The sequence below is a fragment of the Theropithecus gelada genome, chromosome 1 (assembly GCF_003255815.1).
Source record: "Theropithecus gelada isolate Dixy chromosome 1, Tgel_1.0, whole genome shotgun sequence".
Classification (NCBI taxonomy): domain Eukaryota; kingdom Metazoa; phylum Chordata; class Mammalia; order Primates; family Cercopithecidae; genus Theropithecus; species Theropithecus gelada.
Window position 1 is genome coordinate 72,289,350 of NC_037668.1, and position 25,121 is coordinate 72,314,470.

General features: G+C 44.5%; 1 protein-coding gene across 3 annotated transcripts in view; it reads left to right on the forward strand.

The window, feature by feature from the left end:
- RNF220 (ring finger protein 220) overlaps nucleotides 1-25,121 on the forward strand; it is a 252,675-nt gene that overhangs the window by 8,543 nt on the left and 219,011 nt on the right. The window contains exon 1 of one of the 3 annotated variants that reach the window (XM_025380660.1): nucleotides 10,519-10,834. The exons of the other annotated variants lie outside the window; for them this stretch is intronic. The gene's annotated coding sequence lies outside the window, so the exon portion shown is untranslated. Of the gene's footprint in view, nucleotides 1-10,518; nucleotides 10,835-25,121 lie in introns of those variants that run through there. 3 annotated transcript variants of the gene reach the window in all.

Sequence of the window (25,121 nt, forward strand, 5' to 3'; positions counted from 1 at the left end):
GGGTGTTTTTTCCACCCAACCCTTTGTTCTCAGATTTGCTTCATTTTATTTTCTTAAGAAAACTACATCTGAGGTTTGCCTTCCCCTTTTCTCTATTTTTTCATGCTCCCGTCCTCTCTATAACCACCAACACGAATACCATTTTTTCCCTCCTCTTTATGATGCCGAGGAGAGTAATAGAGACATTGCAGCTCTCTCCCCTGTCGCCACTGCTTCCTCAGGCTGTCTCCTTGAATTAGGCACTGTGTTAACTTTCCTGCGCTAAAAGGCATCTGCCTAAACCCAGCGTACCTTTTCAATAAAAGTCATCATAAAATCAACCTGCCTTGTAAATCCATCGCTCTTTGGTTTTGAAATATGTTGCAAGTGTGTCTTTTATGTCAGCGTCTGTAAGCCGGAGACCTCCCCACTTAAGGGAGAAGGCTGCTGGCTGACAGCACCACTGCTAGTGTTGTCCTCTCCCTTTGGCTTTGGCTCTCTTTCACCTTTTCACTTTCTGTTGACTTGTGTGTCCTGTGATCCTGCTTCTTGGATATACCTGCTGAACAGGTATCGGCATTGTGTTGGTCAATTTTATTTTATTTTAGTTTAGTTTTTGCTTGTCCGGTGATGTGCAAGTGATCAAGGCTAGTTGTAATGTGACCTCCAGCTAAAACTGCCTTGTGTTAGGGTATGACAGGTTCTACCCCTTTTTTTTCCCTCCAAATACAAGTTGAAAATTAAATCCTCTTGGCCGGGCGCGGTGGCTCAAGCCTGTAATCCCAGCACTTTGGGAGGCCGAGACGGGCAGATCACGAGGTCAGGAGATCGAGACCATTCTGGCTAACACGGTGAAACCCCGTCTCTACTAAAAATACAAAAAAAAAACTAGCCGGGTGAGGTGGCGGGCGCCTGTAGTCCCAGCTACTCGGGAGGCTGAGGCAGGAGAATGGCATAAACCTGGGAGACAGAGCTTGCAGTGAGCTGAGATCTGGCCACTGTACTCCAGCCTGGGTGACAGAGCGAGACTCCGTCTCAAAAAAAAAAAAAAAGAAAAAAGAAAATTAAATCCTCTCATAACTAATATGCCACAAAGTAACATCTGGAGATTGAGATCCCTCTCTTCTTACCTAACAGATCCAGCTTGTCTCCATTTTTCTATCTTTTTAGCCCAAACCTGTATCAGACTCCAGAGCAGGAGGAAGCTTGTTAGTCAAGTCAGAACTCATAGACGTGGATATCCATTCCTCTCTGAGTGTCAAAGCCATAACTCTTCTGTTTGCCTGGTTTGCATTGTGTGGTGGTGGCATCCCCCATGGAGATGGATCCCTCACACAGGAATACGCCTGGGTGGAGAAAAATTAAATGAGTCTGTCTCCCAAAGTGAAATGGAATTCTGACCTTGAAATTAATGAGATTCTGATCAGAAGGGTGGGGAAACTTCTTTATTTCCAATGTAGTGTTATAGAAATTGGAGTCCTTTTCTTCTTTTATTCATTTAAAATATTCTTCCCTTATAGAGTACCTTGTGTTCTCCTTTTTTTCTTGTACACAAGCATAAAACCTATAGGAGTGTCTGTGAGGGGAGGGTGTTTGTATACCCACGTTATTATCCAGAGTTGCATTTGTGACTAATCTTTAATAAGAAACAGAGGTGCAAAGTGAAAAGGAGGCTGTGCTACCCTGTGGTCGCCCTGGATTTGTGCTCTTTCCTCCCTTCCTTACCTTAGGTGGTTAGCACATCCCTCACTGGGTCACACTGGATAGCATTTGTGCTTTTGATTGCGAATTTTTGGAAGGCAGGAGAAGTATTTTTCTGTAAGGAAGGGTTGAAGAGGCACTAAGACAAAGTCTGCAGCAGCTTTCTTGGCTCCTGTCATATGCCGACGTGTGTCGGAATATTTATGGTCTGCTTTATGTAAATACATATTTAAGGGCCGTTAGAAGGCCTGATTATTCCCACTAGATGCCTTTCAGGTCCTCCCTACAGAACCGTTTTGAAATAAGTAATATTTCTCAGATAATCGAGTGACAGTATACAAGACTGCTTCCAAAGGGAGAGAGAGCTTCAGGGGCAGATGGGGGCAGTGACGGGGGATGGGGATATGAAAAGACAGAGGATAAAAAGTGTTCAGATGAGCAGAGTGATAGGACACAGTGCTTTTGCCAGATTGCCCAAATTAACCATATATGGTTAATATATACACACACATATATGTGTATGTATGTATATATATTTATTTTTAAAATTTAGAGTTAATTGCTGATTTGGTTGACTCGTTTTTCAGTTCTCATCATGTAAATACCTTTTCATAAAATATTTTTTAAACATTTTAATTAAATGCAGCAGTCAAACTCCAAAGTAAGCATTTAGCTTTAGAGTTTTGTTGGTGGGTGGGGGCGGGGGGTGAGAATGCGGATGTGTGTCCTTTACTTGGAGCAGAAGTTTTTATGACTGAGTTTTAGGTCATTAAGAAATCAGTTGTATAATGGAAACACTGATAGTTTTTACTGTTGCAGCCACCCCCTGCTCACACACTGCATCAATATGCAGATATGTCCACTTGCGAGCCCAGTGGAAAGAGAGGCCTGCAGACATGGTGTAATGCACACATGTTCTTTCTTAAATCTGGGTAGTGGTAGGCAGGATTTCTTTTGTGATTAAACATGCATTTTTGTAGACAGAAATATAGCTTTTTGGGTCAAACATCATCTTTCCTGGTCGGTGATTCTGGTTTGCTCGCCTGTCCATCCACCTGGCTTCACAGGTGATTCCTGAGGGAGGTGTTGGGCTCTATGGGAAACAAGCAGTCTTTACTCTACAGGACTGACTGACTTGCCCTGGAAAATGGGAGAAGCGTTTTGTGAGAAGCCATTCATGGAGGATGCGTAATTCCCCAGGAAGGGGACTGAGGTAACTCCTGTTTATTGTCACTCCCCGAACCAGTCCCCAAGGCTCGTTGTCCAGGTAAATAATGCTAAAATTTATGGACCAATTACAAATAGTTCACGTGTGCCTTACATATGAAGTGTCTACAGCGATGTTTCCCAGGGCCTTTAAAATAAACATTTCCTCATTAAGGAAACTTTACAACAAAAGGGAAGATAAGTATTGTCTGCTGTCTTGTGTTAGAATCTGTACATTTATTACCCCCTTAGTATTCTGACTCCTGTCGTGTGCATTTCCTGATGGTTCTCTTCAGGCTGCCCCTGTGCCCAGATTCCTGCCTGTGTGACACAGCCTTTGGCCAGCCTGCCAGCCTATCCACTCAGCCCAGATTGGAGTTGGCGAAGTATACATGCTCACCAAAGGGCCGAGAGGGCCCAGAACTGCCCACGTGGAGCGGTGACTGGCCCTGCCTTCTGGCTTTACCCCAGGGATAGACACTGGGCACTGACCATAAGTGGCTTGACTTTGCCCTCTTTCCTTGCCCTTCACTGTGGTCAGGCAGAGTCACAGGGAGGCAGGAAACCTGATGGCTCACAGCAGCTCCTGGATGTTCCACTTTGCTCTCATCTTTGATGTACTTGGGCAGCCATTCTTGGGTCCCAAAAGCCCTGAGTAGGAGATGGTATTTTGTACTCTGTGTCTTTATAAAGGCGTGTGTCATTGAAGACCCTGTGTTCTAACAGTCAAATCAGCTGAGCCCATCTAGGCCAAAGGCAGCCTGGAATGGGGAGGGCTGGGGTGAGGGGGATACTTTCTAAGGGCTCTGGGAGTGGAGTGGGCAGGGACTCCACTCTGGGCTTTTAGGAGAGTTGCTCTTGCTAGGGAGAATGTTTGGGGCATGCCAGGTGGCCAGGCTGCACCTCTGGGTTGCAGCTGGGACAGATGACCACTGGGAAAGGGCCAGCAAATCGCCAGAAGAGCTGGGTCAGATGCTTCCCTCTGTCCTGACTGCCCAGACCTAGCCTGACTCTCCCTCAGCTGCTCCCGGGTTCTCCCCCACTCCCCGGGGGCAAGAACTCCTGTGATGTGTGTGGTTGTTTCTGGTTGTTCACTCCCCACACAGTCATGGAGACTCTTTTTCATGCTGCTGGGTTTAATTGTCTTGTTGGGATAAAGAAATGTTTGCACAGCTAAAGTGGAGCCGGGCTGGACGGGAGCGGTCCCTGATGGCTGCAGAGCCATCTGGCCTGGCTTGGCTTGGCTCGGCGCGCCGCTCGCTCGGCGGCTGGGCTCGCTCGAGCTGTGCTCCCGCTCTTCCCCTGCCCTCGCTCCACGCCGCGCCGCTCTGTGCGGCGGCTGCCTCCTCTTACGGCCGGAATGCCTAATCACCATGGTGAGAAAACGGACACCGCAGCCGTCCTCCCTCCTCGCCCCGCGCCCTCCCTCCCATCAATTGTCATGCAGAAGTGATCCGGGCTGCCGTTTCCTCGCGGCCGCCCGCCAGCCCCTCGCCGCTCCCGGCAGAAGGGTGGCTGGTAATTGATCGTCTGGGGGAGGGGGCGCGGAGAGGCTCGAGAACGGGCCCCGGGGAGACCAGGCCACGAAGTGGGCCCCGTTCGCTCACTTGCAAGGGACCCCCCAGCCTCCGCCACCGAGGCAGCTTGCAAGTGGTTTCAGAAATGTTGGTGATCTCGCCGTCGCTCTGCCGCACTTGGAGGCCGCGGGAGGACTCCGCGCGCCGCCTGGAGAGCCGGGAGCGCCCAGCCCGCGGCCGCACACACGAGAGCCCGTCGCGCCCCCCGCCCTGCCCCGCCTCGCCCTCCACGTCCCCGCGCCCCCAAGTCGCACTAAGAACCCAGTCCCCGATCGGCTTCCTCTACGCCGTCTGAGCAGAAGAGAGTGGGGACCGGGGTGAGGGATAAGGGGGGGCGCCCACGCGACGTCGGGGTGCATGGGAGCGCGCAGGAGGCGCTAGTGGGTGCACGGGGCGTGAAGGGGACACAGCGCGGGCGTGGGGATGGCCACTGCGTGGGGAGGGTTCTGCCTGGGGGAGGAGGGATGGGAAGAGGGTGGGGGAGCAGGGCGCGTGGAGGAGGGAGGTTGGACGTGTGTACAGCGCCTGGGGACCTCGCTGGCCCCTCGGTGCCCCCAGGACTCTGAGATTTCTCCTTTCGGCTCGAAATGTTTTTCCCTTCCTGCTTTTCAAATCTGTAAAAATGTACCGGGGAATGTTTCCTAAGTCCAGGGCTCCGTGCTTCGGCGGGATTGCTGGCATTCGGGCAAGGCGAGTCGCGGTGGCCTCTGACGGTCTGAGGCTCGCAGCCAGCACAGCGGGACTTGTTAAAGTCCGGGCAATTTCTGGAACTCTTCCCACGGGAAGTTTTCCGGGGCTGCCTTCCGGTCAGCGGCCCCAGGTTGATTATTTTGTGGCCCTTTTTTGTTTGAAAACAAAAAAAAAACACACATTGTATCCAAATAACAAAAGTTGCTGTCCCTCCCCATCCCCTTTCCTCATTAGGCAGGGAAGAGGAAACTGGAAAATAGAATTATACTTTTATATTGGTTTTCTTATTTTTAACCCTTATTAACTATATCCATCTGGTTAATAAGTGTTAGCACACATTGAAATGTATTCTTTGTAAATAATTGAGATTTGGAGTGACAACATATTTAATAGAGTTATATTTTTATAATAGTTTTTCTTATTTTTAACTCTTATTAACCACTTATTAACCACATCCATGTGGTTAATAAATATCAAAGCACACGTTGGGACGTGCTCTTTATAAATACTTGAGATTTGGAGTGATGGTACATTTCATTGTAAAATCCACAGTAATTTTAAACACCAAAATAGCAATATTGTTTGGACTTGCATATTTGCTCCTAAGAGTTTAACAGCATTTCCCAGCACCGTTTTATCCCGTCTTAAAGAGAGATGAACTGCAGACTGAAGGATAATTTATTGCTATATATCAGCTAAAATGCCTTTAAAAAAATTTTTTAAGTATCATTTAAATTGTGGCATCTATGGTTGAACAGAATGTGTTGCTATCCACATGTAACTTCACATGTGTGCTACACGGTAGGAATTTGTAAGTGTCTCTTTCTTTGCAGCAAGAAGGAGAATCTTCTGCGAAAGAACTTTCTTACTCCTTTTCCAGGAAAAGATCCTGGACTGGGACTACATGTTGGGCCTGGAGAAATCATAGGCTGTGGTATGAATCAGAACACCTGGTAGATGCTAAGTAAGCAGAAGGAATTTATCATCTTCCAGCCTTACCCAATGGATTGGACCTTTCTGTTATCTTAATCACACTACTTTAGTTTTAGTGTTTAAAAAAATTACTATTTTTTGCCAGGTACCAATCATATAAAGGGGTTTAGTGTTCATTACATATTGAATACCTTAATGGTGGTGATTATAATCTAGTTTTTACTTTTAAGTTTTCATTATCTTACCACTCTTCAGCATTGCACAGAACAGTATGTGTAGGACTGTGCTATCCCAAAGGCATAGAGGTTTGAGGAAATAAAGGAAGGACTTATTTATGCCTTGAGGTGTCATGATTACAAAGGTAGGGAGGGTGTTTTCCAAGAGTTTGCGAAATAACCTCTCTCAAATATAGACTTATTTTATTACTTGGGGTACTGTTAATACAAAATTGTTTATAACTTAACAAAAATTTAAATCTGCTTATTTCTCTCAACCCTTAGAAACGTAAGATTGGAGTCTATCCCCTCTCCAAATGTTTTCCCACAACATTACATCCCCTATCGTGGAGTTCACACATACGGATCTGCTTTTGGTGTGTATTTTAGAAAAAAGTTTCTACCTAGATCCTGGCCGAAGTTGGAAACAGTCAATGATGTGGAGGTTTTGTAGACACATGTAACCATCTGGCAATTCGGATATGTGGCTGTCAGTTTTCTCTGTGGAATGCGTTCTGGTTGAAGATGACCTAGAAGAAATCAAAGTTGTGCTTTTGGTGGGGAGACATGGTGCTGTGTCCAGTACATTCTGTTAACAGATCTGAAGCTTTAGGAAAATCTGGAGCTATGTGAGTGAAGAAGGAACCTTTTGTACAGTCTTAAGAGAAATCAAGCCCAGTAAGTTTGAGTGTGACTTACCAGGCAAGAGTCATCTTTTTCCACCGAAATTCATTTGCAGACTAGACTTATGGCTTTACATCCATCTTAGTGCTGCAGAGACAGAAAGCTGTAGGGAAGCGGCAAGGGCCAGCCCTGGAGACGCCTTCGCTTTATTTTCAGGTATATGATTCCCATTGAGGTGCCAGCTAATCCTATATTGCTCTCATTTGACCTTGCTTCTGGGGGTTTGATTTAAAGCAAGTCAGAGTGGCCTAGCATAATAAATACCTGTTAGAGGAATAAAAGCTATATTTGCCCCTTTGAGCCTCAACTTGAAGGTGTTTCAGATCAAAGTTGGGGAGGCAATATAACATAGTCATTATGAGTTTGGCCTCTGGAGTTAAGTCCTGACCTGTTAGCTTACTTGCTTTCTGATACCAGGCAGGTTACCTAATCTCTCTGGGCCTCAGTATTCTCACCTGCAAAATGGGAATTACACAAACCTAAAGGGTTGTTGGGAAGGACTAATGAGATTAAATACACAGATAATGCTTAGAACAGTTTCTCACACATACTAAGTGTTCGATACTTAGTTACTATTATTATTTCAAGGACAATCTGGTGGTATAACCTTGCTTGTTACAAGCACTGATATAGCCAAACACAGGGTCATTAACAACTAGCAATGTATGTAGGGTCCTTTCACATACTCATGCCTCATGGCAATGTGGAAAGAGGGAGGGAGAAAGGCTCGAAAGCCCATTTCTGTGATGGCCAGCTACTTCTCCTCCCTTCATTATTATCCATCCACCAGGATTAGCCCTGGTGTCCTCCTGACCTCTTTCTCCCTTGTTTTATTTAGAAGCAAGGTAGTAGTCGAGTTAGAGAAACTGAGTCTGGGAGTCGGGAGAGGACTTGACTAGGGTTGGATATCTAGGCAGTGGCCTGGGTTAAAAAAGCCAAATATCACGGTATTTTCTTATTCTGAGATTTTATATTACTGGATATTGTTTGAAATCAATGGGTTATTAGAATTTGTGTGTGATAGAGATTCGGACTACATGTAATGAGATTTGCTGTAATAGTATTTGACTAGTATTTGAATTCACAATCCCTGGGTTTCTCGTGTGTCCTTAGATTTTAAGTTATACAGACACTTTTACCCTCTTGCCTATGTGAGACAGATCTGTGAACCTTCCCCCATCTGTGTGTGTCACAGTCCCACAGCATGATGGATTGTTTCTGCTTGGGGGAGGCTTAGGACAGGGCTTGAAGGGGCCTTGTAGGTCAGAAGAGAAATACAGCAGCAGGACTGAGATGGGGGTGCTGCCTGGGGAGGGATTAGCAGGGGGAAGGGGAGGGCAGAGTTGGGCGGGGCATAGTGTCTGTGTGCATTCTCCTAGGAGTAAAAGAGGGCTGTCCATTACCCTGAAGGCACAGATAAACTCAGTGTTTTTCTCTTTGTAGAAAAAAAGCCCCATGGGACTTGGGAATACCAGAGAATGACTCTGCATGTCAGTGGGAGAGGTGGGGAGTAGAAGGATGGGAGTGGGGAAGACTGACCCTGTGCCTGAGGACTTCGGATTTGAGTCTGTTATTTAAATAGAGTAGCTCATGTTTGAAGAGCCTCATGCCCACACATGTTTGTAGCAGAAATAGCTGTTGGAGGCCAGTCATCTGATACCTCAGTCTCTATCAACTCCTTCATGGCTCCATTTAAAGGAAGGGTTCAACTCGCCTTTCGAAGTAAAGTGTCTCTGAAGGTCATGGAGCACCCAATTCTGCTCCCTGTCTGTCCTCAGCCTTTCCCACATATGGTCACAAAGGTGTGTGCTAGGTAGGAAGGGAAATGCTGAATGTTCTTAATTTTTGGTTCTTAAAAAAGGGGAAAGTCTGGGATTTAGGTCCAAATGCCAAAATCATGGTTCAGAAGGAATTCTAGAAAAGGAGCGGAGCCTGAGAGGTAGCTGGAGCGGTAAGGGCAGTGGTGCATGCTCGGCTGAGGAATCAGCAGGACTGCAGTTAGGGCCTAGGCTTCAGCTTCCTTCCTGAGCAGTAAAATTTAAAAAAAAAATCCTTAGAACAACAAAAGTCTGGACGCATGGGCTTCCTTCCTGACAGGCCAACCTGGTGGGGCTTCATTCAGACAGAGCAGCAGTCAAGGCTGATTTACGGGGAAAAGAACCCAGACATGGGTTTAACCCTTTCCTAACCACAGCGAGGCTTCACTGCAAATGCTGCCTCCTTCTTCCAACTTACCATCATGGTGTGGGGAGATCTTTATTGTCATTTCTTCTTTATTTAAAGAGAGTACCCGCTGCTAAAGTGCCTACTGTCCTCTTCATGGGAAAGCTGACCCTGTGGGAAGTTGAGTGACTTGTGAGAAACCAAGTTTGTGGCTCATGGCCAGAATAGCTCTCAGGCTCTTGATGACACTATATTGACTGTGTAGTATTGAATCCATCTTTGATCCCATAAGAAGTGCCTACTGGAGTTTGTATTGGGGTGTCGCTGTGAGCCCCAGTTTTACCTCCATAAGATACTGGTCCCACAGAAGGAATAGTACTGCTTCATCTTAGCTATTTGTTGGTGGCAGTGGATAAAACTGTGGCAGAGTATGTGAGACATGACTCAGTTGCCATCTCATTGGTCAAATATGATGCAGTCATTAGTTCGTTGAATCATTCAGCTGTATTTACTGCATGCCTACATTGTTCCAGGCACCATGCTGGGTACTGGGAATAGACTGATGCGCAAGACAGATTATAGTCCCTGCCTTACTGGACTTCAAAGTTTAGTTAGCAATTGCAGGATGCTGCGAAAACTGCATCATAGGGTAAATATAACATGCCATGAGACTTAGACGTTGGAGCATCTAATCTTGTGTAAGAGTCAGGGATAGCTTTCTGGAGCAAGTGACCTTTAAGCTGATATCTGAAAATCAAGAAGGAGTTGTTTATTCAAAGGAGCTAAGAGTAGCAGTTTGCTTTTTTTGGACAAGCTATAGTATCTGAGAGTGGAAGAAAGAACTCCAGAACTGCCAAGGATTGGTCACAGTGAAGTGAGAATAGAATTGTTCCCTGCCAGGACCTGAGACCTGACCTTGGATGTCTATAGCGCTTCATCCTATAACCAGGAATTCTTGAGAATGTCCATTCGGTCCTTATGTGGCTCTGAGGCTCATCATCATCTAGGGTCCCGCTTTTAAAGTAACTTTCTAAAGATATGTCACTAGAAAAATGCTTTCTGATGACATATGCTATCTTAACCACCAGAGGACCCGTGAGCACCCAGAGCCATGCTTGGCACAGAGTAGATACTCAGGAAATACTTGCTGAGTGAAGGAGGGCCATTGCCCTGCTGATGTTTAGTGAGGTAGATTAAGGGCCCTCATCCTTTTACTAAAGTTCAGGCTTAGCTGTATCCTTTGCCCTACCCGGAAACGTGACAGGTCTCAGGGCCTAGAGTACTCGCTTGGCCGTTAAACTGAGCCACATAGCACCCGGGATTCTTGGCAGAGTTTCTTGGCAAAGTTTCCTCTGGGAGGTGCATTGCTCAGGCTTGACTTTCACAAGGGAGGTTAGGCGTGTAGTGCCAAGAGTATTGAGGAAGGGAAAAAAGAAGGCGAAGCAAACCGTTGTTCCAGCCTGGCACACGTCCGCATGCTAAAAACAGTTCCTTCTAGCCGGGGCCTCTGGACTCCACCATCCCCACTGTGGTTTTCCTTCCCTGGCCTCTTATCTTCATCATCGCTGTACATCCACGAACATTTCCTGAGCTCCTGTGTGTAGAGCGTTGTGCTCGGTGCTGTTTGCAGGGGAATCAAAGAAGTAGGAGATAATACTTCTTCTTCTTGACGGCCTTATGGTTAAGGTGAGTAGCTAAACTGTATATATGAAAAAGAAATGATAGTGTAAAATGACAGGAAGGGCACTAGGATTTCAAGAGAGAGTCATCCCTGAGGCTGGCTTTCCTAAAATGTGATCTAAGGACTGTCTGCTTCAGATCACTTGTGGTGGTGGTAGTAGAGGATGGGGACAGGGATGGGGGTGGGGTGAAGAATGTTATTTATAATGCACATTCCCAGGGCCCACACTACACTTCGTATTCACAATCATAAGGAATGCAGCTTACAAACTGTATATTTAGCAAGCAGCCATCCCAGGTGAATCTTGTGCTCCTTAAGGTTTAGGAATCACTCTTCTAGGGTGAAAGTCTCAGGGGAAGGTTTCGCCGAGGTGTTTGGCCTTGCAGAAAGGGGAGTGAGGACTTGGGGGGTGAAGAAAGGAAGAGGATGGAAGCCCACTGAAGAGTCTGGGCAGGCAGGGGAAGGGTGAAGACCCAGGGATCTGCTCACAAACAGTACCTTTCTCATCCAGTCTCCTGTCTCGGGGAGGATCTGTCCACCTGTCCCAGCTCCCCCTCTGCCACTGCTCCTCCTTGGATTGCCTCCCTCTGCCTCTCTTATTGCTGATCAACTGACTGTATATACCCAGGCCTCCCCTTCTTGGTGCAATATTATAATGATGAGGTAGCCCAGCGGAGGGGCTGGAGGTGCTTAGCCAGATGCGAAGGAGGCCACTGTGCGCTGCGATGCTCCTTGGGCTCCAGCCAGCTTATCTTCTCACTGCTGCTGTTCTGCCGAGAAGGGGCTGGAGAGGGTTTGGTGTGTGTGTTTTGCCAGCCTCCTCTCTCCTCTTCCGCAGCCCTTGAGCTTTCAAATGCTCATTTGTAAAGAAATAAAAGTTGGAGCGTTAGAGGAATCTCTCAGTGGCAGAATTAGTCACCAACACCTGCAGATTGGCTTTCTGCTTTAAGCTTTAACCCTTCCAGGGGCAGCTGCCACCAGGTAGAAGGTTCAGTGAGCCGTGACTAGGGGCTTGCTCTGAGAGGTTCAGGGGGCTTTGGGTACCTGCGCAGGAGGGGATGCTCTCGTCAACCTTGCTTCTGGAGTTGGGGATGGCATTTTCCCCCCCAACATAATTCCCCCTTTAAAAACACTCATCACGTTAAATTGTAACTATTTGCTTACTTATGCCTCTCCCATGGGTGCATGTCTGTCTCCTTATGTGACTCCATCTAGCGTGTCCCCTCATGTAGTGCCCGACTTGATAAATATTTGTTGTTAAAGTGAATGAACCCAGGATCACTGTTCTTCTGTTGAGTTTGCAGAGTTGCCAGCTGGCTGTACGCACTTGGACATAGTCTGAAGGGCCACACAGGATCCACCATAACACTGGGCACCTCCTGGCACGTTTACAAGTGGGAGGTGATGACTAGAAATAGAGGAACGGTTCAGTGATAGGGCAAGAGCACAGTCAGAAGCTCCGGGCCTGTCATTTACTAGCCGTGTGACACTGGGTAAGTCTCTGTTTCTCTGAGCTCCAGCTCCTCATATGTAAAATGGGAGATGGCAGATAATCCCTCCCCTACCCTACAGGGTTGCTGAGTAAGTAAATAATCCAGATGTGTTTTGTAATCTAAAAGTAACCGTATAGATGCCATACTCTCACATACACATAGGTACTTGCAATATGTCTGTCTACGTCTGTCTGAAGAGCAAAATGGTCTTCCGGGGGCTAAAATAGTTTATGAAATGCCTGAGTGTTCAACCTAGAGGGAGCCCTCTGACATGCCATTCCCTCCTTGAAGTTGAGCTACAGAGGACAGTCTGCATTCCCTGAGACCGGCTGCAGCACTATTTTTCTAGGTGTTTGGGGGCAGAAGTTACCCAATTCTTGTAGACTTTTTATGAATGTAAGTTGGCAGGCCATTTTCTATACAGATCTGTGACATCTCAGCTGAAATTTTGTCTGCTAAATTCCCACTGAAAGAAGTTTACCCTTTGCCTTCTTCTCAGCAAAGCTCAGAGCATCTTTATTTTTCCGTTTCCAGGGCCAGTGACTCTATTCCTATTTTGTGGAGGGAGATGTTTTGGCTCAGAGGCACAGTGCTTTGGCCTGAGGAATGATAGGCAGAATCAAGACGAAGAGGGCTTTCTGCCCTAGAGACCTTTCCTAGGCTGCAAGAATAGCCATGCTCTGTCGGCCAGTATGACAAGATGAAGAGGTCCCTGTCAGATTTGGAAGGGCTTGCCCCTTGGGCGAGATCTTTAGAAGTTAAAGCTGGGCCAGGAGGATTGGAAAGAGCAAGAATTTGAAAAAGGCTTTACTAGGCCGGGTGTAGTGGCTCACTCCTGTAATCCCAGCACTTTGAGAGGCCAACGCAGGCAGATCACCTGAGGTCAGAAGTTCAAGACCAGCCTGGGCAACGTGGCAAAACCCCATCACTACTAAAAAATACAAAAATTAGTTGGGCATGGTGGCACATGCCTGTAATCCCAGCTACCTGGGAGGCTAAGGCTGGAGAATTGCTTGAACTGGAGAGACAGAGGTTGCAGTGAGCCAAGATTGTGCCACTGCACTCGAGCCTGGGTAACACAGCAAGACTCTGTCTCAAAAAAAAAAAAAGGAAAAGAAAGAAAGAAAGAAAAAGACTTTACTTGTGCGGTAAACTTCATTGTGTGATTATTTAATAGACCATTAACAAGCAGATTCATTAACAAGATCTTAATTAACAAGTTCCAGGGTTATTCCTCCAAGTTCCCAGGGGTCCTGTTCTCCTCTCATTTAGTCCCAGAGACTTCCTATCCTCCTTAAACTAACCAAGCCAGATGCATTTAAATTCAGTCTTTTTATTGCAAGTGAAATGACTGCAGGCAAAGAGAAGAACATAGTATCACTCTTAATAATAATAGCTGACACTTCGAGCACTTTCTATGTGTCAGGCACTATTCTGAATGCTTTACAGGTAATAATTTATTTAATCCTCATAAAATCCCCATGAGATAGGTGTTGTTTGTCTCCATTTTACAGATGAGGAAACTGATGCACAGTGTTTAAGCAATATGCCCATTGTCACACAAGCAAGTGTGAGAGAAGAGGTTCAGATCCCAGGCAGTCTAACTCCAGAGTCAAGGAGAAGGAAGGACACTCCAGGAGAGGGAGACCTATGGGTCAGATTCACGAGGTAACAAGAATAATACTTGTATTTGTTCACTGTGTGCCAGACACTGTTCTGAGCACTTCATATATGTATGTCAGGCTGTATCCATACTTGAAAAATTGATAGGAGCCTTTTGCAGTGTGGCAGCCCTTAGGCACAATTTATTTTGGCCCATTCACAAGCCCTTTTCACCCTCCCTGCACTGTGAGTTCCTTGAGGTAGGAGCTGTGTCCTATTCTAAGATCTCTGTTCCCAGTCCCCAGTTCATTGCCTGGAACTTACTAGTTATGATCTAAGAAAAAAAATTTGTCAAACGTACCCTTTGGTGGGATGGAGGAAGATGATTTAGTATCTGCTAACGCCCAATGCGCTTTACAGACATAGTAGTTTAAGAAGAGCTAAATCTGTGAGACGAGACAGATGCACCTACTCTTTCTGTGCCTCCATTTCCTCAGGGTAAAGTGGGATGAACACTAGTATCAATCTCTTAGGGGTGTTATAAGGATTAAATGAGTTAATAGAAAATACAAATAAAGTCCTAGGAACAGTGCCTGGCACAAAGTACGCCTTCAATAAATGTTAGGTATAATTAATATAAGGGTTTGGGCACAGATTTGAGGTCTCTCCAACTGGGTTCCTCCACCTCTTACCTCTACTCCTAACTGCATTATGGGGACAGTGACTTCAGCAAGCCCTGAACTCTCACAAGTTTGTGCAGTTTATGACAAGTCTTCCTACGGCTGAAAAATCTTCCAGTTGATATTCAGGAGTTGATATCTATAATGTTGTCTTTCCTTCTTGGTTTCAGTTATATGGGGGCTGGAGCAAGGATGAGTTTAGCACTCACCCAATGACCCCCTTTTTAAAATACCCGAAAAGGCACAGAGTGGAAATAACTAGAATTCTACACTAAACTCCCATCCGAGGAAGGACAGTAAGCCAAAAGGACTTTTTCTGAGTTTAGTAAAGGGCTTGATGAATCCTGTTCTATGCCTCTGCCTGGTCAGCCAACTCAGATAGCAAGTCTGTGGACCATTTACTCTTTACCAGCTATTTTGAGGAGAGGATGAGGAAGTGATAGAATGCCTCGAATCACTGGGAAATTTGAGCTGGGAAGGAACCATTGCAGGCTGCTTTATTTTTCCAGTTTTCTAATTACTTACATAATGCTTAAGACTGTGTTTTCCCCTTTAAGGGGAAAAAATGGCTTTGGCTCTATTTAGAGCTCATCACATTTGTACATTCTACAAATACTCTTCTCCTAAATCTCAACTTGAAGACTTCCAAGCACTGTTCTCACAGCTGGCTGCTTTCGCTCCCACTCCACTATCCCGCCCCGCCCCATCATCTTTAGTTAACGATGGATGCTCATAAACCCCCAAACTGGCCTCCCTCTTTTCCGACTTCGCATCCTTGTGTTCTTTCTAAGGAGCTCGGCCATAATATCACTTTTCTTTAGCTGCATTCTAACTTCTAAGAGGCTTAATAGGCAAGGAGATTGTGGGGTCTTTGACTTCCTCTGAGCCTTAGCCCTAAGTGGTTTATTCTATTAAGCTGATTCCTGGTGGTGGATAGAGCTTTGCTGGATAAGAAGTTGGGGTGGGGGAAAGTTGCAGTTGGAGGAATTGGATACTTTCACTCCCCCTTCCACTGTGCCCCACCCTCCAACCCACTCCTGCCCCGATTGTGTTTTTAGAGCTTTAGAATGAAGGAAGTGGTGATGAAATTAAGTAAAGAACTCTTAGAGGACTTAAGAGGTTGACATTTTCCCCAAAACTGTCTTTTGCCTCCTCACCTCTCCCTCTCTGCACTTTCATTCCTACTCTTCAGTCTGCCACTTGTGGATTTTTTTTTCTTTCCTTCCACCTCTACTTTTGCCTCCACTCCAATACTCGCTTAAATAAAAAAACTGGGGGGAATAAGGAATACCAATTTTGAGCTATCGTTTTAAAGAAAGGAATCCTATCCAGGTGTGGAATGTAGAAAAAAAATAACAGATAAGATTTTAACAAAGGAAACAATGCAAATTCTTCCAGATGTTTTCTCCTAGCATTACACCAAGTTGAATATATTGACCCAGATTAAGGATTTTCAGGTGTCCCTATTAACATTGTCTCTTGGTTCAGGAGGGCCAGCAGGCTGGGAGAGCAGAGGAAGTGTCTGTTCTTTATTCAGTCATGCTGAGCAGCAGAGAAACTGTAAGGGACATTCGTGAGCAGGAAGAATGATGTTAGAGAAGTGAGGAGGGGAGTCAAGAGTTTAAGTGTAGAAAAAAGTACAGGACAACCTTCACAGGGAAGGTGGGAAGAAAACCAAAAGTAGCCAGAGAGCTAAAAAGAAGGAGGGAAAACGTGAGATGGAGGTCGGAGGATGGAAAATGCGAAGCATTTCAAGGAATTGTGAGTAATTTGTTTGATGGCATACAATTGTTGATGAAGGAGTGGGGAAACAGGGCCTGGATGTGTGGTTGGTAGGCTTATAAGGCAGCAGAGGCTCTTTGGAGGGCCTTTCAGCAATGTCTGTCTACAAAAAATTTAAATACAAATATCCTTTGATGGGATTCGACTTAAGAATTTATCCTGCCGGGCGCGGTGGCTCAAGCCTGTAATCTCAGCACTTTGGGAGGCCGAGACGGGCGGATCACGAGGTCAGGAGATCGAGACCATCCTGGCTAACCCGGTGAAACCCCGTCTCTACTAAAAAAAATACAGAAAAAACTAGCCGGGCGAGGTGGCGGGCGCCTGTAGTCCCAGCTACTCGGGAGGCTGAGGCCGGAGAATGGCGTGAACCCGGGAGGCGGAGCTTGCAGTGCGCTGAGATCCGGCCACTGCACTCCAGCCTGGGCTACAGAGCGAGACTCCGTCTCAGAAAAAAAAAAAAAAAGATGTATGTTCTTTATAATATTGTTTGTAATGTGGAAAAAAACCAAACAATCTAAATGTACACTGATAGGGAATTGGTAAAATAAATAATGATATATCTATTATAGAATACTACATAGTGGTTAAAAAAATGAGTTAGAGCCGTAAGTGCTTATTTGTAAAACAAGGTACAGAGAAAAAACAACCTCTTTGTATCGAAAAAAACATACATTCATGTCTATCTTTGTATATGTATATAAAACATCGGAGGGATACATACGGAACTGTTCATGCTAGTTTCCCCTGGGAAGTATGACTAGGTAGGAAGAAGCGAGTAATACTTTTTCTTGTATGCTCTTCTGCAGTATTTGAATAGTTAACATGTGATGTATTATTTATATAATTAAAAAATTTAGTTTATGATTTTAAAAAGTTAATTTGGAGACACTGAAACAAAAAAGGATATTAGGAAAAAAACTAAGGAAATCTAAATATAGTTAATAATGTATCAATATTGGTTCATTAGTTGTGATAAATCTACCATATTACTAATATATTAGTAATAGGGACAACTGGATGAAGAGTATATGGAAACCCTCTTCTACTATCTTTGCAATTTTTCCATAAATCTAGAAACTATTCCAAAATAAAAGTTTATTTTTATTTATGTTTTTATTTTTTGAGACTGAGTCTCGCTTTGTCACCCAGGCTGGAGTGCAATGGCACCATCTCGGCTCTCTGCAACCTCTGCCTCCGGGTTCAAGCAATTATCTGCCTCAGCCTCCCGAGTAGCTGGGATTGTAGGCACCTGCCACCACGCCCAGCTAATTTTTTTGTATTTTTAGTAGAGATGGGGTTTCACCATCTTGGCCAGGCTGGTCTTGAACTCCTGACCTCGTGATCCGCCCACCTCGGCCTCCCAAAGTGCTAGAATTACAGGCGTGAGCCACCGTGCCCGGCTGCCAAACGTTTATTTTTAAAAGATGATTCGGAAGACTATATTATGGGACAGACTCATAACCTAGCATTTATGACTGAATCTTGGCGAGGTGAATTGATAAAATTGAATAATTCCTCTCGTTCTATAATTACTACTTGGTTCTGTTTCTTCTAAGTGGTCAAGTGGATAGGATTATAGTCACAATTGCTGGAAAAGTGTCTGATTTGTGTATGTGTTTACAAAATCAGTTTTCTTTTCTGAATTTGTTTTTTCTTCTGAGTTAGTTTGTAAAAAGGTTAACTGATGATTATTTTAGTTTTACCGTCCAAAAAGCACAGACTGGTCTAGGAGCTATATAGTGAAGGTAGTTTAAAAATGAAATAAGACAGCTGTGTTTCCCCATGTTAAATAATACCCTGTGTTTTCCCATGTTAAAGCACTTTGAATTTTTTTTATTGTGATAAAGTATGTGTTGGGGTGGGGAACAGGATCCTACTACTCTGTAGAGGCATTTTAAAACAACAATCAACTAAAAGTTCATCTGCTTTTGTTTGTTTGTTTTATTTATTTTTTGAGATGGATTCTCGCTCTGTTGCCCAGGCTGGAGTGCAATGGCGTGATCTCGGCTCACTGCAAGCTCCATCCCCCAGGTTCAAGTGATTCTTGTGTCCCAGCCTCCTGAGTATCAGGGATTACAGGTGCCCACCACCATGCCCGGCTAATTTTTGTATTTTTAGTAGAGACAGGGTTTCACCATGTTGGTCAGGCTCTTTCGAATTCCTGACCTCAAATGATCCACCTGCTTGGCCTCCCAAAGTGCTGGGATTACAGACGTGAACCACCATGCCCAGCCTGTTTGTTTGTTTAGAAGCAGGGTCTTGCTATGTTGCCCAGGCTGGAGTGCAGTGGCTCTTACAGGTGTGATTATAGTGCACTACAACCTCAAACCCCTGGGCTCAAGTGATCTTCCTGCATTAGCCTCAGCAGTAGCTGGGACTACAGGTGTGCACCACCACAAAAGGCTCTGGGTCTGCTTTTTAATATCATCATGTGCTGGCAATTTTAAACAATGTCAGCTGGAAAATATTTCTCCCCACAAAAATACTTTGTTGGTATAAGTTTGAAAAAAATGCTGTGGTTACTCTTGAGTTTTGATATGTATGTAAGTTTCAAATTCGCTTTTTTTTTGAGTCTTGCTCTGTTGCTCAGTCTTAATTTTGAGTCTCGCTCTGTTGCCCAGGCATTGTACTGAGGAGTGCAATGATGCGATCTCAGCTCACTACAACCTCCGCCTCTGGGGTTCAAGTGATTCTCCTGCCTCAGCCTCCCAAGTAGCTGGGACTACAGGTGTGCATCACTACACCTGGCTAATTTTTGTATTTTTTGTGGAGATGGGGTTTCACCATGCTGGTCTTGAACTCTTGACCTCAAGTAATCCACCTGCCTCAGCCTCCCAAAGTGCTGGGATTACAGGTGTGAGCCACCATGCCCAGCCAAATTAGCACTTTTTAATTATTTGTCCTTTAATGAACATTGTCATCTATAACGCAGAATTTGGAGAACTTCCAGTTGTACTGTGGGCCCCTGACATCTGCAAATTCAGCTTGATTTGGGAATAAGTATGTAACAGTTCAGAATCAGTTGAACTTCCATAGGACACAGTTTGTGTCTCCAACTCCCATGACACAGCATATTCCTTCCTGCATTTATGCAGTATATTCAAAATAGACAATGACAGCACATGAACTGTAAAAGATAAAGACACGACAATTGGAGGTTTTTCAATCTGCAGTTCTTTGTGACCACTTGGAGTTCTTACATGTTTTTAAGTTTTAAAACAGTGAAATAAACTATGAACTGCAGGGTGTAATATTTTTGTTTGGTGTGTGCAAATTTTAGTTTGCCTAGTAAATAGTTTACTAAATTTGAACATCTTTAAAAATAAAACATAATGGCCAGGTGTGGTGGCTCATGCCTGTAATCCCAGCACTTTGGGAGGCTGAGGCCGCCGGAGGCCAGGAGTTCAAGAGCAGCCTGGCCAGCATGGTGAAACCTCATCTCTACTAAAAATACAAAAATTAGCTGGTGCAGTGGTGCCTGTCTGTAGTCCCAGCTACTCCAGAAGCTGAGGCACAAGAATTGTTTGAGCCCGGGAGGCAGAGATTGCAGCGAGCTGAGATTGTGCCACTATACTCCAGCCTGGGTGACAGAGCAAGACTCTGTCTCAAAAAATAAAATAAAATAAAATGTATTTTTTAAATCATTAACTGCTTATGTTAAAATGAAATAATCAAGAAAATTATTATGGCTGATTATTACATGATTAGTTATTTGTCATTTAAAAAATGACCTGCTGTGTCAAATATGTTCCATATGCCCTTGGAATAATGTTTGAATTGAAATACGAAATGATGAGCCGGGCACAACTATGTAAGGGTTTGGGAATAGGGGGTCTTGGAATGTTTGAGGAGCAGAGAGAAGGCCTGAGGGCTGGACAGAATGAATTTGGGAGAATATGGTAGGAGATGAGATGGAGAGGAGCCAGACCTCTGTAAATCTTTTAGGCCATGGAGAGTTGGATTTTATTTTGGGTTCATCAGGAAGCCACAGAGTGTTTTAAATATAAATCACCATGTTGTGATTTATCACTTTAAAAGATTACTTTGGGCTGGGCGTGGTGGCTTATGCCTGTAATCCCAGCACTTTGGGAGGCTGAGGTGGGCGGATCATGAAGTCAGGAGATCAAGACCATCCTCGCTAACTCGGTGAAACTCCGTCTCTACTAAAAAAAAAAAAAAAAAATTAGCCAGGCGTGGTGGCGGGCGCCTGTAGTCCCAGCTACTGGGGAGGCTGAGGCAGAATGGCATGGACCCAGGAAGTGGAGCTTGCAGTGAGCAGAGATCATGCCACTGTACTCCAGTCTGGGTGACAGAGCGAGACTCCGTCTTAAAAAAAAAAAAAAAAAAAAAAAAAAGTTACTTTGGCTACTGCATGACTAACAGATTGATGTAGGAAAAGTGTAACAGAAGACTTGTGAAAAGGCCATCACACAGGAGTTTGAAACCACCTGGGCAACACAGCAAGACTCCATTTCTAAAAAAAAAAAAAATTAAAAATTAGCTGGATGTGGTAGCACACACCTATAGTCCCAGCTACTCAGGAGGCTGAGTGGGAGGATCACTTGAGCCTAGTAGTTCAAGGCTGCAGTGAGCTATGATTGCACCATTGCACTCTAGCTTGGGCAACACAGCAAGATCCTGTCTCTTAAAAAAAAAAAAAAGACAAGGAAGCAATAATGTCTTATAGTTTTTGAAATATCTACAGTACTTTTCCCATAGTAGGTACTCAATAAATGCCAAATAAATAAATTTATAAAACGTGAAGTGACTAAAAAAACACCAAAAAATCTGCGACGGAGTGTGACATGCTGAGCAATATGGTGCTAGTCCAAGAATGTTGACTTTGGAGTGCAACAAATTGGGCTTTAATTGCATTTCTGGTACTTCTTAGCTATGTTGCTTTGGGGCAAGTAATTTAAACTCTCAGAGCCTTGGGGCTTCCATGGCTGCACAATGGGAATAAGATGACTCACTGTTTTGTTTTAATGAACAAATTAAATGAGATAATGTATTTATAACATGGTGCCTGATTTATGGTAGCCAGTCAGTAAATAGTGACTATTACAGTTAGCAGGACATGAGGATACCTTGAGATTGTGGTCAGTGCAACTTCAGTGTGATTACAGTCATGGGGAACATGGCACCAGAGTTCCTTAGAATAAAGAGGAACACTTGGGACCTTTGCATGATGGAGACTCTGTCTTCTGAATCTGAACTTGTGCTGGCCTCTGAATAACTGGATTTTCAAGTCTAAAGAGAAAAAAAGGCTGGGCACTGTGGCTCACACCTGTAATCCCAACACTTTGGGAGCCTGAGGTGGACGGATCACTTGAGGTCAGGAGTTTGAGACCAGCCTGGCCAACATGGTGAAACCCCATCTCTACTAAAAATACAAAAATTAGCCGGGCGTGGTGGCAGGCGCCTGAAATCCCAGCTACTCAGGAGGCTGAGGCAGGAGAACCAGAGGTTGCAGTGAGCCAAGATCGTGCCATTGCACTCTATCCTGGGTGACAGAGTGAGACTCCATCTCAAAAAAAAGAAAAAAAGAAAAAAGAAAAGAAAAGAGAGGAAAAAAAAAAGAAGAAACCTTTGGATAGGTTAGGGTTAGAATCTTCTCTGTCTGCTCAGTTCTTCCCTCTGATTTTAGGAGGAGTCAAATCTCTCCTTCCATTTCCAAGTTTAACAGAACCATCCTTAGGTATATGCCTCCTTGACACACAAAGTCCCTGAAGCAAGTTTCCACTTTTTTCTGCAAAAGCTCCCTGGAGCACAGGGAGCTCTTGTCTTGTACCTAGTTAAATGCCTCGATTAAGGATGTAATCATAGTTGTTTGGCTCTGTAAATCATTTGACCCTCACCTAAAGCAGCCCGGGCCTCTGGGGGGCCCAGCAATGACCATTCTGAATCTGTGAGGACAGAGTGGAGCTGGAGACTGCTTTTACCCTTAGTGGAAAGACAGCCACTTTTTGGGGGGTAATATATTTTTCTTTTTCCCTAGGTTTTCTTGTCGAGATCGTGTGTGTGCGCGCATACACACATGTGTGAGCAAAAGAGACAGAAGAAAAAGAAAGAGGAAAAGGCCCAACAGTGTACAGAAACTGCTAGCACAGAGGCCGGGGAGGGACTTGCAGGGAAAGGCAAGGAAGTGATTTTGCCCGGTTTAAATCCCACTTGAACCGTGTGGTTTCTGAGTCCTGAACCTTTTGAGGTTCAAGTTGAGTGCACTCTTGACAAAACGTGATTTTCTGGTTCACATCAAAAAGGCTTTAAAAGACTTCGAAGTCTTTTCCTTAGGACATCAAACAGTCCTCAACAAAGCAGGGTGCTGATGAGATGCGTGCAAATGAACAGATTAAATTCTCCCCTGAGGATTAGATTCTCCTTAAGAAGCATGTGAAGTTGGAAACTTGGGAGATGGGGCTATGCCAAAACACTCACACTCTTGGGACCCCAGAGCGACTCTCGCCTGTTTACCCCCGACACCTCCCTGGGCCTGGAGGCTGACCTTATTTGCTATGAGGTTCACATAGAAGTGCCCAGGGAATTAGAAACTGAAAACAAACTCTTCAGGATTCTCTATCTTGCATAAGGCAACACTTACGTCCCCCAGTAAAAGGTGTAAATTAACTTAGAAAAGATAGGTCATTCCTTTGAAAAACTGACAGTTATTTGGGTGGCTTAGAGCACAATTTTGCTTATTGAACCAGCCTCAATCTTCAGAGAAGTCAGGATTTAGAAGACTACTACTGCCTTATGGCAAATGGAATAGCACACTTTGGGAGTGGTACAGCAAACCAACCAATGCGGTAGACTTTCTGTTTCCAAGTGAGCGGCTAAAGCTAAATTTGAATGCATAGACACAGCTGTGGGTGGGCCAACTGCATATAAGCACAGTTTCTGAGCCAAGCCGCTAAAATATTAATGATTAGCTTTAAGGAGGAGCAACTCTGATTGAGCCCACTCTCCTGTTAGAAACCATAATTAGCAATTAAAATATATTCTAAAAACTGTTCCAACCAGCAGCTTTTAAATAAATAATTGTCACTGCTGATTGAACCTGTTTTATTTCCCTGTGTTTTTTCTTATCTTCCCCCACCCCCCGACCCCCGCATAACTTACAACCCTGTAAATGCTCAGTAGCTGTTAATATGATTCTGTCAATACGTTTACCATGGTGACTTGGGCTGTATTTGGCGAGCATTTGAAGAAATCAGTCACTGGTTGGAGGGAGGAAAGACAAGCTGTCGATATCCAGGGAGAAATGCTAATAACCCTGGTGACAAATCGTCCTCTGGATTCTCCAAGGGTTAAGGAAAAGCACCTCTTAGACCTGGGAGCTCAGGGGTAAGGGATGGTGACTTGTTAGGAAGTGCAGACAGTAGCTGTCATGATCTGCAATGTCCTTTTCATTGTCTTACTTTCAACCTCTCAAAACCACAGATGAGTTCTGGAGGCAGACAGGCCTAGATTTGAATCCTGATTCAATCTGCTGTGTAACTGTGTGACCTTGCAACCACTGAACCTTCATTTTCTCATCTGTAGATTAAAGATTGTAATACCTGGCCTCATGAGGGGTTGGGAAAGGCCTTACAAAGACACTAGTTAGTGTTTCTCAGACTCTGCTGGGAAAATACACATATGGAAGAAAACTTACTTCTGCCCTCCTGCATCGCAATAGTGTATAGAAAGGATCAACTATTTGGAAGTCTTGTTTTTAGCTTCAATTTTGGTAAATTTTGTACTTTAGTTTGTTTTTTTGTTTTTGAGACAGCATTTTGCTCAGTCACCCAGGCTGGAGGGCAATGTTGTGATTGTGGCTCACTGTGGCCTCAGTCTCTTGGGCTCAAGTGATCCTCACACCTCAGCCTCCCAAGTAGCTGGGACTACAGGCACATACCCCTACACCCGGCTAGTTAAAAAAATTTTTTTTTGTAGAGATGGAGTCTCACAACGTTGCCCATGCTAGTCTCAAAACTCCTGGGCTCAAGCGATCCTCCCACCTTGACCTCCCAAAGTGCTGGGATTACAGGAATAAGCCTCTGCGTCCAGTCTGTATTTCAGTTTTACTTTGTCAAAGTAATGTTTTAATATGCCTGTCATTATGTAAAATTGGTATGCTGATATCATTCATTAATTCAAGTACTTATTGAATACCTACTATGTGCCAGGCAATTTTAGGCCCTCCGGATACAGTAATGAATAATACAGGTAAAGTCTAGGCTCCCATTGAGCTTACAGCTACATCACCCAGGGAACCTAGTACTGGATGTTTCTTAGGTGGCCTGTGACCCATTTAAGGAGACAAAAACCTTATACCAGAGAATCCTATGGAGAACCTCCCGCTGGCTATCTGCCATGATTTTTAGTGGAGAAAGAGAATAAAACACACAGACAAAAATCATTAGTATTTTGGTATATATCATTCCAGCTTCCTTTTAATGAGTAGATAGACACGTAGATCAGTGTGTTTTGGTATAAGTAGGGGCATACCAAATGCTGGTTTGTTACTTTCTTTTTCACTTACTCATTTACTACAGTTACTACTCTAGGTCAACATAAATCTCCATCACCATCACTACTCTTAAAAGCTTAGTATTCCATTGCACGGATGCATTACATTTTATTTAACCAATCTCTGGTTATCTAATTAGGATGTTTCCAGCTTTTCAATATTAGAAACAACACTGCAGAGAACATCTTTGTGAATTTACCTTTGTCAAGTGTCTGATCATTTT